This window comes from Halichoerus grypus, chromosome 4 (genome assembly GCF_964656455.1).
Source record: "Halichoerus grypus chromosome 4, mHalGry1.hap1.1, whole genome shotgun sequence".
In the NCBI taxonomy this organism is placed as follows: Eukaryota; Metazoa; Chordata; class Mammalia; order Carnivora; family Phocidae; genus Halichoerus; species Halichoerus grypus.
This window is the reverse complement of record NC_135715.1, coordinates 87,128,958-87,154,460: the sequence shown is the minus strand read 5'-3', so window position 1 is coordinate 87,154,460 and position 25,503 is coordinate 87,128,958. Positions and strand designations below refer to the sequence as shown.

The following is a 25,503-nucleotide window of genomic DNA, read 5'->3' as shown; positions in this document are numbered from 1 at the left end:
ATTACCTCTGGTTCTTTCCTTTGTTGTGAATTCCTCCTTCTAGTCATTTTGCCCAGAGAAAAATGGATGAACAAGAGAACAAAATCAAAAATATCAACCATGACCCAAGCAAAATACACACCAGACAAATTCGAAGAAGTCAGAAACCAAAAAAAGAAAAGGAAAGGAAAAAAAGGGGGGGAACAAAGAGAGAATATAATCTCCCAAGTGGACAAAACAAGGTGATCCACTTGGTCCTGGGTGTATTTTGGCCTCTATACAAAAATAAAATTGAATGCTGTAAAAGGAAGCCAAAATTGAAGAATATATGTATAAAATGTAAATATAAAAATGAAGTTAAAAAAAGACTTAAAAACAAAGAGTTGCTAAAATAGGAAACTAGTTGAAAAGAAAAAAAAGAAAAGGTAAATTTTAAACTGAAAGATAAAAGAATCATGAGAAAAAAACTCGAATTCTATACTATTTTCCCCTAGCACTGGAGTTTTGCAGTTCTTTGTGCTTGGTAAACTTGGTATTCCCTTGATGTTACAGCTGGTCTTCTGGGGCAGGGGCCTGCTGCACTGATTTTCAGGTGTCTTTGCCTGGGCAGAGTTGCAATGCCCCTTGCGAGGGGGCCGGGCTCAGTGTAAGCTGCTTTGGGTTCTTGTATGTGGCTTTTGTTCCCTGAAGGCTTTCCACAACACTTCACAGGATGAAAATAAAAATGTCCCCACTTGACCTCCAGCCCTGGAGCTGAAAAACTGAGGCCCCATCTCTTCAGTAAACCCTCAGGGAAAAGCAATCTTCACTTTGGTTTGCGCCAAAGTCTGCAGACTCCTTTGGTTCACACCCACACTGATCTTCCTGGGGAAAGGTGGAGGGTCTCTGTGTTTCTGCCCTTTGCAGGATCCCCTCAGGGAGAGTGGCTCCTGATCATGTTGCAGTTCATGTTTTATGGCAAAGCGAGCTGAAAGCCCACTCCTGGGCTCACTGACCATAGCAGGTTTCCCCACTCCAATTCTTGGGAACACTGATGGCTCAGGCACCCCCATTCTTCTGTGTCCCTAGGGATCCTGATACCACACTGTCCCACCTAGGATTCTGCCCCACTTCACCACCTGAGCACCTTTCAGGCAGGGACATCTCTCACTGGAGCAGACTTCTAAAAGTTCTGATTTTGCACTCCACGGCTATATCACTTTCCAATAGCTGGCTTTCAGAGGCTCCATCTCCCCACCATTTACCTTCTGATATATCCCCTCAGATTCACTTCTCTGCACCTCCTATCTTGCAAAAAGTGGTTGCTTTTCTATTTGTAAAATTCTAGCAATTCTTTTCTTAGATCTCAAGCTGAATTCATAGGTGTTTAGAATAATTTGATAGTTATATAGCTAAACTCAAGGGACCAGATGAAACAAGGTCCCCTACTCTTCCACCATCTTGCCTCCCTCCCACCTAGTAGATTTTAAAAGTTAATGAGGAGTGATGTCACAGCAATAGTAGTGTATGGTGCTTCAGGAATTGGTCTCTCCACTGAAATGATCAAGCTGGCAAAAACTGAAAGAAACAACTTTTTTTTTTTTTTAGGATACTGGAACCTAGTCAATGACTTACAGTAAGAAAAAGAGTGTTTAATGAAGAAAATGGTTACTAAAATTGGGTAATAAATTATTGTAGCATTTTTATTCATTTGCCTGCCATTCTCTCTTCCTCAGCTCAGCATTAACATCAGTAGGTGTGATGACCCACATTCCTAATGTGACTTGCTGGTGTTAGAGGGGCAATGTAGACCCTTTTCTCAAAATTTGTGATTGTGCATTTTAACTGCCTGATGATTACCTGAGGGACTAGCACAGAGGTGTCCCTTTGTTTTACTACCTTGGGGTGGAGTGGCCTTCCAGGCAGCATCTGTGGAAAGCACTTTAAAATGCCTGCTACATATGATCATCTAAGGCAAGGGGTGGTGCACTGGGCAAGTAACAGACAAACTTAACAGCTAGAAAAGGAGGAGGATCAGGAGGAATATGCTTAGGGGAGTAAGGCCTTTGAAGTGCTACCATGTATGTTGGGAGTCCACAATACAGTGTAAATGCCCAGGGCCAGGTGCATGCTCAGAAGATCCCTGAGAGGACACTAGCTTGCGCCTCTAGCAGATCTTTATGCTCTACATAAATAGAAGGTAAAAATGAATGTCCTACCCTACAACCCAGAAATTGCACTATGAGGTATTTACCAAAAAGATACAAATGTAGTGATCCAAAGGGACATGTGCACCCCAATGTTTATAGCAGCAATGTCCACAATAGCCAAACTATGGAAAGAGCCTAGATGTCCATCAACAGATGAATGGATAAAGAAGATGTGGTATATGTGTGTATATATATATATATATATATATATATATATATATATATATATATACAATGGAATATTATGCAGCCATCAAGAAAAATGAAATCTTGCCATTTGCAATGATGTGGATGGAACTAGAGAGTATTATGTTAAGCAAAATAAGTCAATCAGAGAAGGACAATTATCATATGATCCCACTGATATGTGGAATTTGAGAAACAAAACAGGATCATAGGGTAAGGGAGGGAAAAATGAAACAAGATGAAACCAGAGAAGGAGACAAACCATAAGAGACTCTTAATCTCAGGAAACAAACTGAAGATTACTAGAGTAGAGGGGGGTGGAAGGGATGGGCTGGGTGATGGACATTGGGGAGGGTATGTGCTATGGTGAGCGCTGTGAGTTGTGTAAGACTGATGAATCACAGACCTGTACCTCTGAAACAAATAATACATTATATGTTAGTTAAAAAAAATGAATGGCCAGCCTTAGCATTAAATGAGTTCCTCAACTGAAAGCCAATCTATGAGAAGGGGCAGAAGAGAAGGGACATACCTGTATTATGGCATCAAGGCATTTATGGAAATTTTTGTCAGATCATTGACTGACTGCTGAGATGATGGAACAGAGACTTCAATGACTACATATGACAAGGAATATGGTCTTCTCAAATAGCTTGGAAAAGTCACTAAACAAATGGATAACTATGGTCCTCAACAATCAACAATAGCTAACCCTGGTGACAGGAGAATCTGATTTCCAGACTTATTGCATCATAATATTTAGATAACCTAAATGAAGTGGACAGATTCCTAGAAATGCAAAAATTACTGACTCAAGGAGAAGTATAAAATCTGAACAAATCTATAACAAGTAAAGAGATTGAATCAGTATTCAAATGCTTCCCAAAGAAGAAAAGTCCAAGAATACTACCCAAATAAATCTAAACATTCGGTGCAATCACTATCAAAATTCCAGCAGTATTTTGTATAGAAATGGAAAAGTATATCCTCAAATTAATATGGAATTGCAAGGGTTCTGGAATAGTCAATACAATTTGGGAAAAGAAGAATAAAGTTGTAGGCCTCAAAAAAAAAAAGTTGTAAGACTTACACTTCCCAATTTGAAAACTTACTACAAACTATAGTAATTAAAATAGTGCAGTTCTGACATAAGGAAAGACAGACAGGCAAATGGAGAAGAATTAAGGGTCTAGAAACAAAAGCACATACCTATGGTTAATTGACTTTTTTAAACAAGTGTGCCAAGATCATTCCATGAGGAGAGAATAGTTTCTTCAACAAATGATGCTAGAACAACTGGATATCCAGATGCAAAACAATGAAGCATAGTTTATGCCATACACAAAATTAATACAAAATGGATCAAAAACTTATATATAAGTTCTAAAACTATAAAACACTTAGAAGAAAACATAGGAGTAAATCTTAATGACATCACCTTTGATTTTTTTGGTGGATTCTTAAATATGACCCCAAAAGCTTGAGTAACAAAAGAAAGAATGTATATAAATAGGACTTCATCACAATTTAAAACTTTTTGCATCAAAGAAAATTATTAAGTAAGTGAAAATACAATCTACACAGTGGGAGAAAATATTTGAAAATGATATATCTACTTAGTGTCTGGTAATCCAAAAGATGTAAAGAAATCTACAACTCAAAAACAAAAGGACAACCAAATTTAAGAAAAAAATGGGCAAAAAAACCCCTGCATAGATATTTATCAAAAGAAGATATGCAGGGATGCCTGGGTGGCACAGTTGGTTAAGTGTCTGCCTTCAGCTCAGGTCATGATCTCAGGGTCCTGGGATTGAGCCCCATGTCCAGCTTCCAGGTCAGGGGAGTCTGCTTCTCCCTCTCCCTCTGTCCCTGCCCCACACTTATGCTCTCTCTCTCTCTCTCTCAAATAAATAAATAAAATCTTTAAAAAAAAAAGAAGATATGCAAATGGTCAACAAGCACATGAAGACCTTCAATATTATTAGTCATTAAACAAATGCAAACCAAATAATATTCCACTAGGATGCCTATAACCAAAGACAAATTGTTGTGTATACATACAATGGAATGTTACTCAGCCATAAAAAGGAATAAAGTACTTGTATATGCTACAACATAGATAAATCTCAAAATCATTATGAAAGAAGCCAGACACAAATTTCACCTCAATTATTTCACCTCAATTGAATATATCTATATTCAATATATATTTAAGTAAATGGAACTATTTGGGGGTTGGGGGCAGTGAAAAGGGAATTCCTAGTGGAATCAACACAAATAATGAAATGCAGTTTAGAAACAAGAGAATGACTATAAGCATCTACACGTAATTCAGTTTAGTAGAATCTGACATTTCCAGGCCAGAATTTGTAGGTCAAGAGACTGGACAGTCAGCAGATGACAATGATGTGTACCATACCAAAGGACTTAATCCAGTGGATGTTAGGGAACCATTGGAAGCCTCTAAACAGAAGAAGAACATGGTTAGATAGATAGATAGATAGATGATAGATAGATAGATGATAGATAGATAGATAGATAGATAGATAGATAGATGGATAGATGGATAGATGGATGATAGATAGATAGATAGATAGATGATAGATGATAGATAGACAGATGATAGATAGATGATAGATCTTGCTAGCCATTGAATAGAAAGTGAAGGCCTGCAATTAGAGGATAATAATTACAAAGTCTTCTGGAGGAAGTTTAGCCAAGAGGTGATAAAGGTATGTGTACTTGGGCAGTAGTAATAGGCATGGAAATAAGAATATTTAAGAAATATTTGGGTAATAAAATGGTCAGAACCAGATGACTAATTGACTTCCATATTTCCAATCTGGATGCCTGGGTGAATGCTAGCACCCCATCTGAGACAGAGGGGGAATCTCATTTAAAACATGTTCTGTCTAAATCCTTGAAAAATCTGGAACATTGGGATGGCTTTCCTGGGATAACGACTTTCATGTATCACCAAAAACATATCTCAAGCAGGTAATGCAATTTGCCAGGTCACTACTACCCTTCAGGAATCCAATTCACCCCAGTCCTGACTCACCAGTGCCCTTCTCCTGAGAGGAACCATAATTCCAGAGTTTACCAACAAAGAGGCCTGTCCATTTCACCCATCTTTTAAATATTTGTGGTTGATTGCCAATGTAAATAGGTTTATAACCTTTCCATCAGATGAAATGCCATCTGCTTTGCACTGTGCTTAACATCTGGCTATTCTAACAAAGCATATAATTATATTTAATGGATGAAAAGTTTCTGATGGATTGCAGCCAGGTGTCTGAATAAGACAGTAAAGCATAAAGACAATTTACAGGGATTTGCCCAAAAGGGTTCCAAGGCAAGAAGAGAAGGTGCTCTTTTGTCTAGGTGTACTGCTTTGTGTTCACACCATCTCTAATAAAACCACTTATTAAGCCTGCATACTGGAGTGCACACCATCTTAGGTCCTAGTACACACTGTTATCTACCTTCCAAGAACTCTTAATCCAGAGGGGAAGGCAGACAAGTCAACAGCCCTAAGAGCATGACAAAAAATAGGACATAAACCACAGGCGTAAGCACCCCACAGTGCCACTCAGATGAGTCTCAGAAAGTAGGCATCAGATGAAGTTGAAAGGAAGAGCAAGAATTCAAAGAGTAAGCAGCACTCAATACAACAAAGTAGAAGAGAAATTTAGACAGAGGGAGCAGTACATGTGAAGTTACAGAGACCTGAAGCAGCATAACAATACTTTGAGGAACTATACATAGTTCCTTAAGGCAGAAAGAAAGTGTGCTTCTAGGGCCAGAGAAGAAGCCAGGAAATTAGCCTGGTCCAGGTCAGTGAAGACCATAAGGCTTGAGGGAAGCCTTTTGAGTGACATCTTGCTCAGCAGAGGTGTGACGTGGACAAATTTTCTTTTCAAAAAGCCGGTGGAATTCTGTGGAGGAGAGATGGAAGGGAGAAGACTCTTGGAAAAGCCAAGGGAGCAGTGGTAAAATGAGAAGGAGTTGGATAGGGGTGAGAGGCATCTACAGGACTGGTGTGAACTTGGAAAAGACTGTGGGAAAATACTGTTCTGAGACTTAGTTTCTTATCAGCAAAATAGAATAACAGGATCTAACTCATAGGATTTTTTTATGCTAGACCCATTAAATGGTAGCCATGCTTGTTTGTTTGTTTAGTATTACATAAAAGCAAAACTCACTAAAGGTATCATATGGAGATGGGCTTTAGGTGCAAGGCTGTGCCACCTGTTCCAAGTTACAACCCCTTAAGCATCAGTTTCCTATTTTTAAATGAGGACATTTTTCTTGGAATTAAGTAATGTAAGAGAAGTATGACCCTTGGGGCGGAGCAAGATGGCAGAAGAGTAGGAGACCTGGATTTCCTCTCCTCTCAGGAATTCAGCTGGATAGGGATCAAACCATTCTGAACACCTACAAACTCAACAGGAGATTGAAGAAAAGAATAGCAACAACTCTCTGAACAGAAAAGCGACCACTTTCTGGAAGGTAGGACGTGCAGAGAAGTGAATCCGAGGTGAAATTCGGGAGGATAGACGGCGGGGGAGGGGCCTCCGTGGGCCACTTCTGGCAAGTGATAGAGCCGCGGAGCACAAAATCGGAACTTTTAGAAGTCTGCTCCGCTGAGGGACGTCACTCTGGTGGCGAAGTGGGGGGTGGAACCCTCGCGGGACAGTGTGGTCTCAGGACCCTCGGGGTCACAAAGACCGGGGGTGCCTGAGTGCGGCAGAGCTCCCAGGTATTGGAGCAGGGAAGCCGGCTGCAGAGACGGAGCCCAGGTGCAGACTCTCAGCTCGGGGCTGCCATAAACCGTGATCTGCGGCACAGTCGGGCCACTGCTCCTCCAGCAGGGACCCAACAAGCAGCAGATCCGGGGAGACTCACCATCCTCCCCCAGGAGGAGGGGCACGGGAGCGCACCTCAGGGATCTGCTGGGTTTGGAGACTCCACACGGAGTCGGGTGCCAGAGATAGAAACGCGTGGTCACAGCCCGGGTGAGCACAGAGTGCGGCCGGAGACCGGGGACATGGGAGTGACTGACGCCTTTTCTCTGGGGGTGCACCAAGGAGCGGGGCCCTGAGTTCTCGGCTCCTCCGGGGTGGAGATTGGGAGGCCACCATTTTCACTCTCCGCCTCCAAAGCTGAATGGAAAGCTTGCAGGGAACAAAATCTCCGGAGAGCAAACCCGAGCAGATTACTTGGCCCAGACCGGGCAAGGGCGGGGCAATTCCACCTCCGGCAAAGACATTTGGGAACCACGGCATCAGGCCCCTCCCCCAGAAGATCAGCGAGAACAGCCAGCCAAGACCAAGTTTACCGATCAATGAGAACGGCAGAACTCCAGCGCTAGGGGAATACTGCACATAGAATTCATGGCTTTTTTACCATGATTCTTTAGTCTTTCAAAGTTAATTATTTTTTTTTAACTGTCTTTTTTTTTTTTTTGAATTTTTCTTTTTCCCTTTTTCAACCAACATCTTATCAATCCCTTTTTTAAAAAACATTTTTATTTTTCATTTTTAGAGTCATATTCTATCCCTTCATAGTAGTTACCCCTATTTTTGGCATATATATATAAGTTGTTCTCTCTTTAAAATTTTGAGATAGTTTCTTCTAACAGATCAAAATATACTCTAGGGGCGCCTGGGTGGCTCAGTTGGTTAAGCAACTGCTTTCGGCTCAGGTCATGATCCTGGAGGCCCTGGATCGAGTCCCGCATCAGGCTCCCTGCTCGGCAGGGAGTCTGCTTCTCCCTCTGACCCTCCCCCCTCTCATGTACTCGCTCTCTCTCATTCTCTCTCTCTCAAATAAATAAATAAAATCTTTAAAATATATATATATATACTTTAAATCTCTAGTGTATGGTTTTTCCTACTCCCCTGCCTGATCACATTCTCTCCCTTTTTTTAATCTTCTTTTTCTTTTTTAAATCCTCTTCTTTCTTTTTTCAAAAAACTTATAAATTCCTTTTATAAAATTTTTTATAATTTTCATCTTTACAGTCATATTCCATCCCTTCATCATATCAACCCTTATTTTTGTACATATATGAGTTTTTCTTTCTTGAAAATTTTCGGAGGCACTTTCTTTTAACAGACCAAAATACACCCAAAATCTAGTGTGTGGCACTGATCTATAAACCAGCCTGATCATATTTGATCACATTCTGTTTTTGTTTTCTTTTGTTTTGTTCTGTTTTTGTTTGTTTTTATCTTTATCTTTTTCTTTTTTTTTTTTTTTCTTTTTCTTTTTTCTCTCTTTCCCTTTCTTTTCCCACTGCTTCAGGTCTTTTCTGATTTGTTTAGAGTATATTTTCTGGGGACGTTGGTACCCTGCTAGCATTTTGTTCTCTCATTAATCTATTCTCCTCTGCACAAAATGACAAGACAGAAAAAATCACCTCAACAAAAAGAACAAGAGGTAGTACTGAATGCCAGGGACCTACTCAATATGGACATTAGTACGATGTCAGATCTAGAGTTCAGAATCATCACTTTAAAGATACTAGCTGGGCTTGAAAAACGCATGGAAGTTATTAGAGAAACCTTTCTGGAGAAGTAAAAGAACTAAAATCGAACCAAGTAGAAATCAAAAAGGCTACTAATGAGGTGCAATCAAATATGGGGGCACTAACTGCTAGGATAAATGAGGCAGAAGAAAGAATCAGTGAGATAGAAGACTAAATGATGGAAAATAAAGAAACTGAGAAAAAGAGAGATAAACAACTACTGGATCACGAGGGCAGAATTCGAGAGATAAACAATACCATAAGACGAAGCAACATTAGAATAAATGGGATCCCAGAAGAAGAAGAAAGAGAGAGAGGGGCAGAAGGTATAATGCAGCAAATTATAGCAGAGAACTTCCCTAATTTGGGGAAGGAAACAGGCATCAAACCAGGAAGCACAGAGAACCCCTCTCAAAATCAATAAAAATAGGTCAACACCCGACATCTAATAGTAAAACTTACGAGTCTCAGAGACAAAGAGAAAATCCTGAAAGCAGCTCGGGAGAAGAGATATGTAACCTACAATGGTAGAAACATTAGATTGGCAACAAACCTATCCACAGAGACCTGGCAGGCCAGAAAGGACTGGCAGGATATACTCAGAGCACTAAATGAGAAAAATATGCAGCCAAGAATACTATGTCCAGCTAGGCTGTCATTGAAAATTGAAGGAGAGATAAAAAGCTTCCAGGACAAACAAAAACTAAAGGAATTTGCAAACACGAAACCAGCCCTACAAGAAATCTTGAAAGGGGTCCTCTAGGCAAAGAGAGAGCCTAAAAGCAGCATAGACCAGAAAGGAACACAGACAATATACAGTAACAGTCACCTTACAGGCAATACAATGGCACTAAATTCCTATCTTTCAATAGTTACCCTGAATGTAAATGGGCTAAATGCCCCAATCAAAAGACAAAGGGTATCAGATTGCATTAAAAAACAAGACCCATCGATATACTGTCTGCAAGAGACTCATTTTAGATCCAAAGACACCCCCAGATTTAAAGTGGGGGGTGGAAAACCATTTACCATGCTAATGGACACCAAAAGAAAGCTGGGGTGGCAATCCTTATATCAGACAAATTAGATTTTAAACCAAAGACTGTAATAAGAGATGAGGAAGGACACTATATCCTACTTAAAGGGTCTATCCAACAAGAAGATCTAACAATTGTAAATATCTATGCCCCTAACATGGGAGCAGCCAATTATATAAGGCAATTAATAACAAAAGCAAAGAAACACATCGACAACAATACAATAATAGTGGGGGACTTTAACACCCCCCTCACTGAAATGGACAGATCGTCTAAGCAAAAGATCAACAAGGAAATAAAGACTTTAAATGACACACTGGACCAAATGGACTTCACAGACATATTCAGAACATTCCATCCCAAAGCAATGGAATACACATTCTTCTCTAGTGCCCATGGAACATTCTCCAGAAGGGATCACATCCTAGGTCATAAATCAGGTCTCAACCAGTACCAAAAGATTGGGATCATTCCCTGCCTATTTTCAGACCACAATGCTTTGAAACTAGAACTCAATCACAAGATGAAAGTTGGAAAGAACTCAAATACATGGAGGCTAAAGAGCATCCTACTGAAGAATGAATGGGTCAACCAGGAAATTAAAGAAGAATTTTAAAAATTCATGGAAACAAATGAAAATGAAGACACAACTATTCAAAATCTTTGGGATGCAGCAAAAGCAGTCCTAAGAGGAAAGTATATAGCAATACAAGCCTTTCTCAAGAAACAAGAAAGGTCTCAAACACACAACCTAACCCTACACCTAAAGGACCTGGAGAAAGAACAGCAAATAAAGCCTAAACCCAGCAGGAGAAGAGAAATAATAAAGATCAGAGCAGAAATCAATGAAATAGAAACTAAAAGAACAGTAGAACAGATCAATGAAACAAGGAGCTGGTTCTTTGAAAGAATTAACAAGATTGATAAACCCCTCTGAAACAAATAATGCAATATATGTTAAGAAAGAAAAAAAGAAGAAGAATGTAGCAGGAGGGGAAGAATGAAGGGGGGGAAATCGAAGGGGGAGAAGAACCATGAGAGACAATGGACTCTGAAAAACAAACTGAGGGTTCTAGAGGGGAGGGGGGTGGGAGGATGGGTTAGCCTGGTGATGGGTATTGAGGAGGGCACGTTCTGCATGGAGCACTGGGTGTTATGCACAAACAATGAATCATGGAACACTATATCTAAAACTAATGATGTAATGTATGGGGATTAACATAACAATAAAAAAATTAAAAAAAAAAAAAAAGATTGATAAACCCCTGGCCAGACTTATCAAAAAGAAAAGAGAAATGACCCAAATCAACAAAATCATGAATGAAAGAGGAGAGATCACCACCAACACCAAAGAAATACAAACAATTATAAGAACATATTATGAGCAACTCTATGCCAGCAAATTAGATAACCCAGAAGAAATGGATGCATTCCTAGAGATGTATCAACTACCAAAACTGAACCAGGAAGAAATAGAAAACCTGAACAGACTTCTAACCACTAAGGAAATTGAAGCAGTCATCAAAAATCTCCCAAAACACAAACGCCCAGGGCCAGATGGCTTCCCAGGGGAATTCTACCAAACATTTAAAGAAGAATTCATACCTATTCTTCTGAAACTGTTCCAAAAAATAGAAATGGAAGGAAAACTTCCAAACTCATTTTATGAGGCCAGCATTACCTTGATCCCAAAACCAGACAAAGACCCCATCAAAAAGGAGAATTACAGACCAATATCCCTGATGAACATGGATGCAAAAATTCTCACCAAAATACTAGCCAATAGGATCCAACAGTACATTAAAAGGATTATTCACCACGACCAAGTCGGATTTATCCCTGGGCTGCAAGGTTGGTTCAACATCCACAAATCAATCAACGTGATACAATACATTAACAAAAGAAAGAACAAGAATCATATGATCCTCTCAATAGATGCAGAGAAAGCATTTGACAAAGTACAGCATCCTTTCTTGATCAAAACTCTTCAGAGTATAGGCATAGAGGGTACATACCTCAATATCATAAAAGCCATCTATGAAAAACCTACAGCGAATATCATTCTCAATGGGGAAAAACTGAGAGCTTTCCCCCTAAGGTCAGGAACACGGCAGGGATGTCCACTATCACCACTGCTATTCAACATAGTATTAGAAGTCCTAGCCACAGCAATCAGACAACAAAAAGAAATAAAAGGCATCCAAATTGGCAAAGAAGAAGTCGAACTCGCACTCTTTGCAGATATGATACTTTATGTGGAAAACCCAAAAAACTCCACCCCAAAACTGCTAGAATTCATACAGGAATTCAGTCAAGTGGCAGGATATAAAATCAATGCACAGAAATCAGTGGCATTCCTATACACCAACAATAAGACAGAAGAAAGAGAAATTAAGGAGTCGATCCCATTTACAATTGCACCCAAAACCATAAGATACCTAGGAATAAATCTAACCAAAGAGGCAAAGAATCTGTACTCAGAAAACTATAAAATACTCATGAAAGAAATTGAGGAAGACATAAAGAAATGGAAAAACGTTCCATGCTCATGAATTGGAAGAACAAATATTGTGAAGATGTCAATGCTACCTAGAGCAATCTACACATTCAATGCAATCCCCATCAAAATACCATCCATTTTTTTCAAAGAAATGGAACAAATAATCCTAAAATTTGTATGGAACCAGAAAAGACCCCGCATAGCCAGAGGAATGTTGAAAAAGAAAAGCAAAGCTGCTGGCATCACAATTCCACACTTCCAGCTCTATTACAAAGCTGTCATCATCAAGACAGTATGGTATTGGCACAAAAACAGATACATAGATCAATGGAACAGAATAGAGAGCCCAGAAATGGACCCTCACCTCTATGGTCAACTAATCTTCGACAAAGCAGGAAAGAATGTCCAATGGAAAAAAGAGAGTCTCTTCAACAAATGGTGTTGGGAAAATTGGACAGCCACATGCAGAAGAATGAAACTGGACCATTTCCTTACACCACACACAAAAATAGACTCCAAATGGTTGAAGGACCTCAATGTGAGACAGGAGTCCATCAAAATCCTAAAGGAGAACACAGGCAGCAACCTCTTCAATCTCAGCCGCAGCAACTTCTTCCTAGAAACATCGCCAAAGGCAAGGGAAGCAAGGGCAAAAATGAACTATTGGGACTTCATCAAGATAAAAAGCTTTTGCAAAGCAAAGGAAACAGTCAACAAAACCAAAAGACAACTGACACAATGGGAGAATATATTTGCAAATGACATATCAGATAAAGGGCTAGTATCCAAAATCTATAAAGAACTCATCAAACTCAACACCAAAAGAACAAAGAATCCAATCAAGAAATGGGCAGAAGACATGAACAGACATTTTTCCAAAGAAGACAACCAAAGGGCCAACAGACACATGAAAAAGTGCTCAATATCGCTCGGCATCAGGGAAATCCAAATCCAAACCTCAATGAGATACCACCTCACACCAGTCAGAATGGCTAAAATTAACAAGTCAGGGAATGACAGATGTTGGCAGGGATGCAGAGAAAGGGGAACCCTCCTACACTGTTGGTGGGAATGCAAGCTGGTGCAGCTACTCTGGAAAACAGTATGGAGATTCCTCAAAAAGTTGAAATTAGAGCTACCATACGACCCAGCAATTGCACTACTGGGTATTGACCCCAAAGATACAAAAGTAGGGATCCGAAAGGATATGTGCACCCCGATGTTTATAGCAGCAATGTCCACAATAGCCAAACTGTGGAAAGAGCCAAGATGTCCATCAACAGGTGAATGGATAAAGAAGAGGTGGTATATATATACAATGGAATATTATGCAGCCATCAAAAGGAATGAGATCTTGCCATTTGCAACGACGTGGATGGAACTGGAGGGTATTATGCTGAGCGAAATAAGTCAAACAGAGAAAGACATGTATCATATGACCTCACTGATATGAGGAATTCTTAATCTCAGGAAACAAACTGAGGGTTGCTGGAGTGGGGGTTGGGGTGGGAGGGATGGGATGGCTGGGTGATAGACACTGGGGAGGGTATGTGCTCTGGTAAGCGCTGTGAATTGTGCAAGACTGTTGAATCTCAGATCTGTACCTCTGAAACAAATAATGCAATATATGTTAAGAAAGAAAAAAAAAAAGAAGAAGAATGTAGCAGGAGGGGAAGAATGAAGGGGGGGGAAATCGGAGGGGTAGATGAACCATGAGAGATGATGGACTCTGAAAAACAAACTGAGGGTTCTAGAGGGGAGGGGGGTGGGAGGATGGGTTAGCCTGGTGATGGGTATTGGGGAGGGCACGTTCTGCATGGAGCACTGGGTGTTATGCACAAACAATGAATCATGGAACACTATATCTAAAACTAATGATGTAATGTATGGGGATTAACATAACAAGAAAAAAATTAAAAAAAAAAAAGAAGTATGACCCTTATCACATAACAAAGGCTCAGTGACCCACCTATTTAGAATTTGCTCCCACAGCCTCCCACACTCATACCACCTGCTCTACTCTGCTTTGTATTGTTTCATCTTGTAGCCATTCACTGATATTTATGCTACACTATATAACATACTGAATAGTGCATTTAATTATAATGACTTCTTGCTCATAATTTGTCTCTGTTCTCAGCCCCCACAACAGGCACTGAATATAAGTTCCACAAGGGCATGGATCTTGTTTTATTCACACGGCAGTGCCTAGCATAGTCCAGATGTCTAGCATAGTCATCTATTTACTAGATGCCTAGTAAATTTGCTGAAAAATGAATAAGTATTTTTATTAACATTAGTATCAGATTTATATTAGCATTAATATTATTTACTATTTGAAAACCCCTTCTCTCTGAGTAGTAATAAAGCTCACTTGAGCGGGGCCTACTATTGGGGTGACAGCCCATGCTGCTGTACCATCAATGATGCTCCCCTCTCAGAGAGTTCTACCAGCAAGACCAACTGCGTTTAACCCAGTCCTCAACCTGACTTAGTTTTCCTGCCTGCCCTCAGAACTATTCAAACAAGGCAATCATATCTTCCCAAGGGAATTAGGGGTTACCACCTAGTTATTACTACAAAGCCTACCTCCCATAAACCCTGTTTATTCACTCTATTTTCTAGTATAACCCCTGAGTGGCCCTGCTTCCCAGTACTATCTTTCTCCCCCATGCTGTAAATATACATGAGTCGTAAACTGCTGTAAATCTCACCTGTCCAGTGTCAGGTGTCATGTGTTCATCCATCTCATCCATCTCAAACTGCTGTAAATCTCACCTGTCCAGTGTCAGGTGTCATGTGTTCATCCATTTAGGGCAGGAAATCTCACTCTCACCAATGGAGTGAATAGGAGGTGAGCAGAACACAAGGTTTTTGGTTAAATTCTGTAGTGGAGAGAATAGCAATCATAGGGAGAAAGGAGAGACACCAGGATATTTCTTTACTCATTCTCTTGTTTTATCTCCTCTGGCCACAACACCTGCCAGGAGCTACTTTAATCACATATCAACACCACCCCTCAGCCTCTGGCTCTCCTGCTTGCTCCCTGTGCCCCTCTAGCCTCAGGGGTAATGCTGCCACCACATCTTGTATTGGTTCCTTTAACTGTCACACCTCTGCAAAGAACCACCTTACTAAAATTTATCTTCAAAATCTCTTTTCTGCCAGCCCCCATCTTTAAAAAAAAATGTTGGTTGTTAGCATTTATATGATATTTTAAGCACCAGTACAAGGTGAAACCACAAAGATGTAAGTGTAGAAAAAGAATAGATGAGCCCTGAAGTTGACTGATGTTCAGAAATCAGGAAACTGAGAAGGGACAAGCAAAGGAGACAAAGAGGAAAAAAAACATTTCAGACAAGAGGAGACCCCAGGTGACAGCCAGTCCTTTCTATCTGTGAACCTCCAAGATGTCCATGCAGGTGAGGTTGATGTGTAAATAAGAGCATAGAGAGAGGGGCTAATGAGGCATCCAAGAATCCTAGCAGGATGACCTTGTGCACACAGAGGGAAACCAAAAGACCAGGACCTTCCTCCCATAATTCCCTCATATTTCCCACAATTCATGAAATTTCATAACCTTACAATTGTTATTTTAGTTATTACAATAGAGAAAACGTTTGAAGTGATCATACTCTTCCACAAACTGATCATCTTTTCTAACAATTTTATTATGCACATGTGGTTTAAGAATCAGATGTAGCATAGAGATAATGACTTGTCTTTACACAGCATGTGGACTTTTAGTATGGATCAATCAACAGATGGGGCTTGAATAATCTGGAGGCATCTTTACTCAGGTATCTGGCAGTTGATGTTATGTGTTGGCTGGGACCTCAGATGTCTTACAAGACACCTCAAGAGTTTTACAACATCAATTCTATCACATTCTATGGATTACAAGTGAGTCACAAGCCCACTCAGATTCAAGAAGAGGAGAAATAGATTCCACATTTTGGTGGCAGAGTGGGAAGTTCTATAAAAGTATATGGAAAAAGAAAATTTTATAATTTCTTTGAAAAATGCAATCTACCATGTTGAGGACTGTGGGGATTTTTCCAAACCTCTTTTCTCTTAATTTGGCTACTCATTTGTTCTCACTGTTTTTATTGTTTGAATAAGGAAGCTAAAATCTATAGAAGTTAAAGTTCACTCCTGAGAACTAGAGGAATAGGGATAGAGCTTGAACCTAGGTTTGTCTCACTCCAGAAACTATACACACTACCCCAAGCCAAGATGAAAGTATTAAACCTAGTAGTGAAATGTTTAAGAAGACCATTTACTTATTATCTAGAAAATTGGAAAACAAAACAATACCAACAGGATGTACGACTTAAGTTTAATAGACAAATTCCCAAAAAGACATAAACTATTGAAATTGACAAGGAGAAATAGAAAATTTGAATAGATTTAGGAATAAGAAAGATTAAATTAACAATTTTAAAAATACCTGCAAAAAAATCCCAGGCCCAGAATGATTCACTGGTGAATTCTATCAAACATTTAATAATCAATGCCAATTCTCACAAAATTTTCTAAAAAAAAAAGGTAGACTAGGAAAGGATGCTTCCCAACTCATTTTTTGGAGACTAGTATTACCCTGGTATGAAACCAGAAAAATACAATACAAGAAAAGAAACCCATAGATCAATATCTCTTATGAATATAGACACAAAAATCTTCAACAAATTACTAGCAAACTGAATCCAGCAACGTATGAAAGGGATCATACACCATGACCAAATGAGAATTATCCCAGGAATTCAAAGTTGGTCTAACATCCAGAAATCAATTAATGTAATATATCCTATCAATAGAATAAAGGACAAAAATTGGAGATCATCTACATAGGTACAGAAAAACCATTTGATCAAATTGAACACCACGTTATGATTTAAAAAAAAAAAAAGGAACTTAACTAAGAATAGAACTTCCTCAAACTAATAACGGGCATGTATGAAAATCCAGATAACATCATACTTAATGATGAAAGATTGAATGCTTCTACACAAAGATCGGGAATAAGACAAGGATGTTTGCTTTTACCGCTTTGCAATATTGTGCTGGAGGTTCCCATCAAGGAAATTAGTCAAATATATGTGTGGAATCCAGATTAAAAGAAGGAAGTAAAATTGTACTTGTAGATGACCTGTTCATGTATATTGAAAATCCTAAGAAATTCACTAAAAAAACATTAGAACTAATAATAAAGTCAGCAAAATCACAGGGTACAAAATCAACATACACAAATCAATTGTATTTCTATACACTTCCAATGAACAATTTAAAAATTAAAGGAACAATTCTATATTCAATAGGCCCAAAAAGAATAAAATATTTAGGAATATATTTAACAAAAGAAGTGTATGATTTATACACTTACAACTAAGAAACATTTTTGAAATAAATTTTTAAAAACTTAAATACATAGAAAGATATCCTTTGTTCATGGATTGGAAGATATAACATTGTTAAAGTAGCAATAATCTCCAAATCGATCTACACATTAAGGGAAATTTTTATCAAAATTCCAGCAAAAATGCAGATAGATGATCTAATCCTAAAATTTGTACAGAGATGTAAGGCACTCAGACTAGCCAAAGAAATTTTAGGCAAGAAAAAATAGGAGGACTCAAATTGCCCAGTTTAAAACTAACTGTAAAACTACACAGTTCAAGCAGTATGGTATTGGCATTAGAATAGACATAGAGATAAATGGAATAAAATTGAAAGTCCAAAAATAAGCCCCTGCAGATTAGGTAAACTCATTTTCCAAAAAGATATTGGAACAGTCTTTTCAACAAAAGGTATTAATATAACTGGATATCTATAGGCAAAAGAATAAAGTTAAACTTTTCAAAACTTGACTCAAAATGGATCATTGGATCATAGAACTACATGTAAGAGCTAAAACTATAAAACAGGATCTTAATGACTTTGAGTTAGGCAACCCCTTCTTAGATTTGGGACTTTAAACTCACATGACAAAAGATAAAATAGACAAATTAGACTTCATAAAAATTTAAAACCTCGTGTCTTAAAGGACATCATCAAATAACTGAAAAGACAACACATACAATGGGAGAAAATATTTGCAAATGCTACCTATAATAAGGGACTTGTACCTAGAATATATAAGGAACCCTTACAACTCAATAATAAGACAAATAACCCAATTTAAAAATAGGCAAAGGATTTGAATGATCATTTCTTCAAAGAAGACACATAAATGCCCAATAAGAACATTAAAAAAAAAAACATTCAATATCATTAACTATCAGGAAAATGGAAATTAAAACCACAATGAAATACCACTTCACACCCACTAGGATGATTATAATCAAAAAGACATAATAATGTATGTTGATGGGGATGTGAAGAGATTGGAACACTGAGACATCACTGGTGGGGATATAAAGTGGTGCAGATGTTTTGGAAAAAAGTTTGGTAGTTCCTTAAAAATTAAACAAAGAGTTATTATTTGATCCAGCAAATCTACTCCTAGGCATTAGCCAAAAGAAATGAAGACCTATATCTACACAAAAACTTTTTACACAGATGTTCATAAGAGCATTATTCATAATAGCCAAAAAGTGAAAACAACTAATGAATGGATAAATAAAACGTGGTATGTCCATAAATCAAATATCACTTGGCAATAAAATAAAGGAAGTACAAATACATGCAACAGCATAGGTGAACCTTGATACTGTTTTGCTAAGTAAAAGAAGCCAGTCACAAAAGATGCCATATTATATTATCCCATTTATATGCAATATGCAGAATATGCAAATAGAGAGACAGAAATCAGATTAGTAATTGCGTAGGTTGGTGGGAGGGAGGGGGTTTGAAAGAATGGGAGTGCTTAAAAGTGCTTACAGGGTATCGTTCTGGGTGATGAAAATGTTCTAAATTTGTTGTGATGATATTTGCACACCTCTGTGAATATACCAAAAGCCATGTGATTATACATTAGGTCTATTGTATGTTATGTGGGTTATATCTCAATAATCCTCTTACATTAAAAGCAACAACAGAAAAATCTAAAGTTGTTGTCAACAGTAAATGATTTTTTATTTTTTGAAATTTCATCTCACTTTTATTTTGACTGAGAAAGCCCCTCCCCTACCAGAAGCAAAAATTTGCATCGGAGACATGAAATTTGGTAATTCTCACCTACTGCCTTTCCCTTCTAGGCTTGCCTTAGTCTTTTGGCCCTGTTTTAGGAGGGTCTGCACTGTAGGGTTGGTGGAACTGTTGGTCAGGAGGCTGAGCAGACATCTGCTTCCATATGGGAAGTCCCTCTGGAACAGCACTGGGTGTCTTCAGAGCTCAGGATGGCAGCAGTCCTAGAAGCCAGGAGACCCTGCTCAGGCCATGCAACACTGGGCATGCCTCTGGACTTCTCTGGACCTCCCATAGCTTTTTTTTTCTTTCTTTTTTTTTTATATTTTCTTTATTTATTTGACAGAGAGAGACACAGCGAGAGAGGGAACACAAGCAGGGGGAGTGGGAGAGGGAGAAGCAGGCTTCCCGTGGAGCAGGGAGCCCGATGAGGGGCTCGATCCCAGGACCCCAGGATCATAACCTGAGCCGAAGGCAGACGCTTAACGACTGAGCCACCCAGGCGCCACTCCCATAACTTTTTTCTTATTGTAAATGCTAAATCATGGTCTAGCTATTTCACAGGGCCACTATAAAAAATAAAGTCGAAGTGTGTGAAAGCAATTAGAACACTTTTAAACTACTGTACAAATGTATGTCAAGCTGTGGGCAATCATGCCAAAGTCCCCTCTCACAGATGAGGCACCAGGGGACCAGGGCTGAGGTCCTGGACCACACAGTGGCAGAGTCAGGCCTAGAATCTGAGTCTTAACTGTATACCTTTTCCTGCAGACAAAACTCCTGGTCCCCCTCAGGCTGTTCTCAGGAGACCATACCGGTCTCCCAGCAAATTACAGGAATTGATTTCCTTGGTAATCCTTCCATGTGGTTTTATAAATCAATTAGGTTTTAAAATATACTGTAAATTTCTGCATCTGCTACTTTAGAATATCGATTGTATCTGTCAAAGTTTTATTGTGGGTCAGAAATTCTTGTTTGATGAGGTTCACTGAAAAAGATTAAGGAAGTACCTTAAGTAGCCATCAAATGGACTGCTCAATTATCAATAGGCAGATTGGCTAAAATACTTTTTCTCTCTTTGTGCATTGCCCTCAGGAGAAGAATAAATAAAGAGGTCAGGATTGAAGAAGATAATTTATATGAAAAGTGTTTTGTGACTGTCAAACTTGTGAAGATAAATATGTTATTTAAAAGAGTTCATAATATCACAATAATTATGTACATTATAATGTTACCTTAAAAAGCAAGATCCAAAATTATCTGTTAACTACATTCAAAATATATACATATACAGAAAAAAAAAAAAAAAAAAGAAAACCATAAAGGATCTCCTGCCTGCCCCTGAACAGGCATCTTGCATCTATCTGATAAGCTGCCTCCTTGTAAAAGCGGGCCTGGCTTTCGGGGATGCTGGAGGGTCTGAGTGGAGTGAGGAAAAGGCTTGACCTACATGGCCCGCATGAGCAAACCTCCTCCGTTTCCCTGGATGGTTCAGAAAACAGGCTCATTACTTTGCTGTCCGTGCTCATACCTGGCGTCCCCGTGGCAGCGCCGACCTTCTGAAGGGACACAGATGCACAAAAAACTCGGTTTCTGTGGGGGCCCCTGGAGTTCCAGGACTTTACAAACATCCACACACATGGACATACCAAGGAATCCACACTTTGCTTTCTTTTTTTTTTTTTTTTAAGATTTTATTTATTTATTTGAGAGAGGATGAGAGGAGAGAGAGAGAGCACATGAGAGGGGGGAGGGTCAGAGGGAGAAGCAGACTCCCTGCTGAGCAGGGAGCCCGACGCGGGACTCGATCCCGGGACTCCAGGATCATGACCTGAGCCGAAGGCAGTCACTTAACCAACTGAGCCACCCAGGCGCCCACACACTTTGCTTTCTTATCTTGACATCATGTCTTGACACTTTCATTCCAGTATAAAGGTGGGGCTTCCTGACATTCCCCAACCACACAGGACTCCAGTACTTGGGTGCATCTTTATTTTACTAGTCCCTAGTGGATTGTATTTTGATTCATTCCAGTCCTTTGACATTACAAAAAGGCTCCCCTTATATGCAATAGGCATATTTTTTATTTCAATACATCATACTAGATTGTTTTCCAGAAATATTAAACTCACATTTCCATCAGGAAGATTAAGCATACCTATTTCTCCAACATCACTAGCAATATGTGATGTTCTTTGGCAACAGGAAAGATGTTTTCATTTACGTTTCTCTAGCTATTAGTGAGGTTGAGCATCTTTTCATATAAGTTTTAGGCTTTGGTGTTTTCTCTGTGAATTCATCATATTTTCCCATTATTCTATTGGAGTATCCATTTTTCAATTTGTAGGAGCTTTGAGTACAGAGCTTGTCAAATGGCACACAATAGTATATGCCACACATGGATTATAAGCATGCTGAAATGTGGACAACTTTGGTTCTCAGGCAGCCTTGTTCCTCGGGCTGCACACAACCCCTTTCATTTACCCCAGGTTACTGAACTCACATCATCCACTTTTATACGTGCTGTGATATGAAATAAGTTGGTAAGTGTATATGACACATAAACCTTTGGTATATGAGTGGCAGTTTGTGTTTACTCAGTCTGTTGTTTAATATTTGCCTTTGTCCATGGCATCACTTAATAAAAACTCTCTGGGGAATTTTATATAATCATTTATAGCTACCTTCTCTTCTGGCATTTGATATTCCTGTATAATTGTTTAAATACAGTTTCTCGGGGCGCCTGGGTGGCTCAGTTGGTTAAGCATTTGCCTTCGGCTCAGTTCATGATCTCATGGTCCTGCTCAGCGGAGAGCCTGCTTCTCTCCCTCCCTCTCCCTGGCATTCTGCCTACTTGTGCTTGCTCTCTGGGTGTCAAATAAATAAATAAAATCTTAATAAGTAAATACATACATACATACATATATACATACATTTTCTCCAAGGGCAGGGATTTTTGTTTGTTTCACTCACTGCTATATCCTTAATGCCTAGAACAGCATCTGGCATGTAGTGATGCTCAATTAGTCAAACTCACAAATTAGTTACAATGCAGTATGAGAAGTACAATGTGATGGATATATATATATATATATGCTCAGGTGAAATGTAATGGTTATATATATACTGCATGTGTGTTTCTTTTAAAAAGTAAAGCTCCCCACTGGGGATGGGGAGTGGTGTATGTCTTTTGCAGTCTTTTTAATACATCTTCCCTTTCTCTTTATGTCTCACTTGTCCCACCTCAGTGTCTCTCTTCTCTATGTTGAAGGATCAAGGATGAGACCACAGGCCACACTGGGGCTTACTGGAACTCCAAGAGTCAGGTCCCAGTGAGTACTTTCTCCAGATCCCTTCATGGCACTGAAAGGTCCCTGTTTGCTGTGTTGAGGCTTTTCTGTACCTAGCTGCCCCTGATTGCCACAACACTGGACCCATCAGCGAGGCCCTGATTTCCTCAGATACTTCCAGTATTACAGCAGCTAATGCTACAGAGAAAATAAGCATAGGCAGCAAGACTCAAAGAAGTGCTGGTGTGGGTTGTGGTGGGTAGTGGTGTAGAGCACCCAGAGGGACAGTGAAAAGCAGTCAGGCAGGCATAAGTTCAGATCCTGTCTCTGCGCATGAGAAATGGGTGCATGATCTTGTGCTTTAATTCCTCTGAACTCAGGTATCTGATATGTAACAATAATACATACCACAATATTGTGATAATTAAATGCCGTCAAGCCTCTGAAAGTTTTGGGTAATCAATAATAGCTGTTACTGCTACAGAAGCACTTCCAAAGAAGCTACTTTCTGCTACTTTGGCACAAGGCATCCTTTGACAAGACTTTACATATTTGCAAACAGCATCCCACTGTGTTTCTATTGCAGGTGCAGAGCTATTGATAACACCAGATGTGTTACCACAAATTATCACTGGATACCGTCATCATGTTTAAAACATGCTTTATCATTTCTTCTGATGGGGCATTTGCAGGGTGAAGGAGCTGCAATGCATGAAGTACTTCAGGCAGCAAATCAGCCTGGGACTCCCTTTCCAGGACCTTGCTGCAGACTCAGGGCTGTGCCCACTACCTTCAGGAAGAAGCTCAGTCAGCACCAAATCACTAAATCAAATCAAAATGCAGGAGAGGGATCAGTATGTGGGGAACAAGATCATTGCTGGTCATGTCTCTCCTGTTTCATCAGTCCCTGCTCCTGTCCCACCATCACCCACAGAGCCCCAAGGAGTCCCCATCCCACCCGTCTCAAACACTCCCTGCCCTTCGTAACACTGATCGCCCTTCAAGCCTCAGTTCTCACACCATTTCTCCACTACCTTCCTCCACCCCCCTACTCCATCACAGATGTCCATCTACCTTATATTTTTACAACACAGCTAGCAATTCATCTCACAACAGGACTTGTATTCCAGATGGCTAAGTACATACATTGGTTTTGTTTTCTCTCCTAAGACCATAAAATGATGGCAGAAGCATAAATGGGAATATATCTATATTAAAACATGGAACCATGAGAAGGCACTCATCAGTAGACAAGAGATCTAACACACTTCTATTGTGGCTGCTGGAGTCATGGGCAAAGCCCACCTGATTTCAGCAGTGGGGCAGGGGCTGGAGTGAGTAGAAAGAAGTAATGAATGGCTCTCTCCATTCACCTTGAATTATATCCTGCCAGCCACAGGCACAATAATGTACAGACCATCCTCTTAGCTAAAAAACAAACCTGCCATTGCAGATGGTTCAGGGAACAGAAGGGAACTTGAAAACTCCATTTTTTACCCTAGAAATTTGAAATAAAATATTAGATTTAGTTTTTAAAGGAATTGGATGCTATTGAAAAATGGAAAAAGAATAAGAACAAGCTATGGGCTAAATAAGAAGGAAAAAAATGGGTTTTCCCAAAGTGTCTCATTAGAATGCCTGGAAAATCATGTTAAGGAAATTGTTCAGGCCAAGGAGGCAAAGGAGATGAGAGCACAGAGACAGGGAGTTTCAAAGCAGGTGCTCTAAGGAAGATAGCACAAGATGGAGGTGATACATTTTTGAAGAAATAATGAAATAACTTCCCAGAGCTAGAGAGAGGCATGTCACCTAATTGAAAACATGCATCATGAACTGAGCAAAATATATAAAAATTAATTCCCACATTAACACATTTTTTTGAAACTCCAGAATATCAAAATGATAGAAGATTACAGACCTTCAATAGAAAGGGAGAGAAAGTTCCTTAGAAACCCATCAGAGGCACTGGATCTAGAGGACCATAATACATAGGTCCCTGTTTTCTTTCCCTCCCAGAACTCCTATTCATTATTCAAAACCCAGTATATTGGCATCTTTTGGTGCACCCAATTCTCATTCCATTTAACATATTTTTGTGTGTAAGTTATGCTGCAATAAAACTTAAACACTTAAATATATTATGTAACAAAATTTTGCACAAGAGTCTATGACATGCTCACATAGACAGCTGAGTTAACCTCAGGGTAACAATCCTCTCTTACCATCGCAACCATATATATGAGTTTCTTGAAATTTAATCACCAACCAGAAAGAGATCCATTCTGTAGTGATATTCATTTGAAGTCTGAGCAGCACGTCTGTTGACATAATTTGTAGAGGTGAATATAGTCCTCAGCACACTTGAGCCACACTCAGCTGCACGCTGGGCATAGCTCCCTCACGGCATGGCAGTCTTGCATGCAATAACAACTGCAAAGTGGCAACACTGCACTCTACAGACTGGAAATGCAAAGTCAGCGCATCACCACACCCATGGCAGCAAATAAAGTGAAGGGTGAACTTGAACATCAAAGTTTAAATCCACATAGAACATAGGACAAAAGAATTGACCATTTTCACATTGAAGTTGCTATTTGGGAGGGAAACAATGAGGAATATTAGATTTCATATACCTGCACTATTGAACTTTACATGATATTCAAAT

At 39.4% G+C, this 25,503-nt stretch overlaps 1 long non-coding RNA gene across 2 annotated transcripts in view; it reads right to left on the bottom strand.

Annotated features, from left to right (window-relative positions):
• Positions 1–25,248, bottom strand: part of LOC144381604 (uncharacterized) — a 178,212-nt gene extending 152,964 nt beyond the window's left edge. For both annotated transcript variants that reach the window (XR_013447078.1, XR_013447077.1), the window contains exon 1: positions 25,105–25,248. This is a non-coding gene — a long non-coding RNA (uncharacterized LOC144381604). The remainder of the gene's footprint in view (positions 1–25,104) is intronic.
• Between the last annotated feature and the right edge of the window lie 255 nt (positions 25,249–25,503).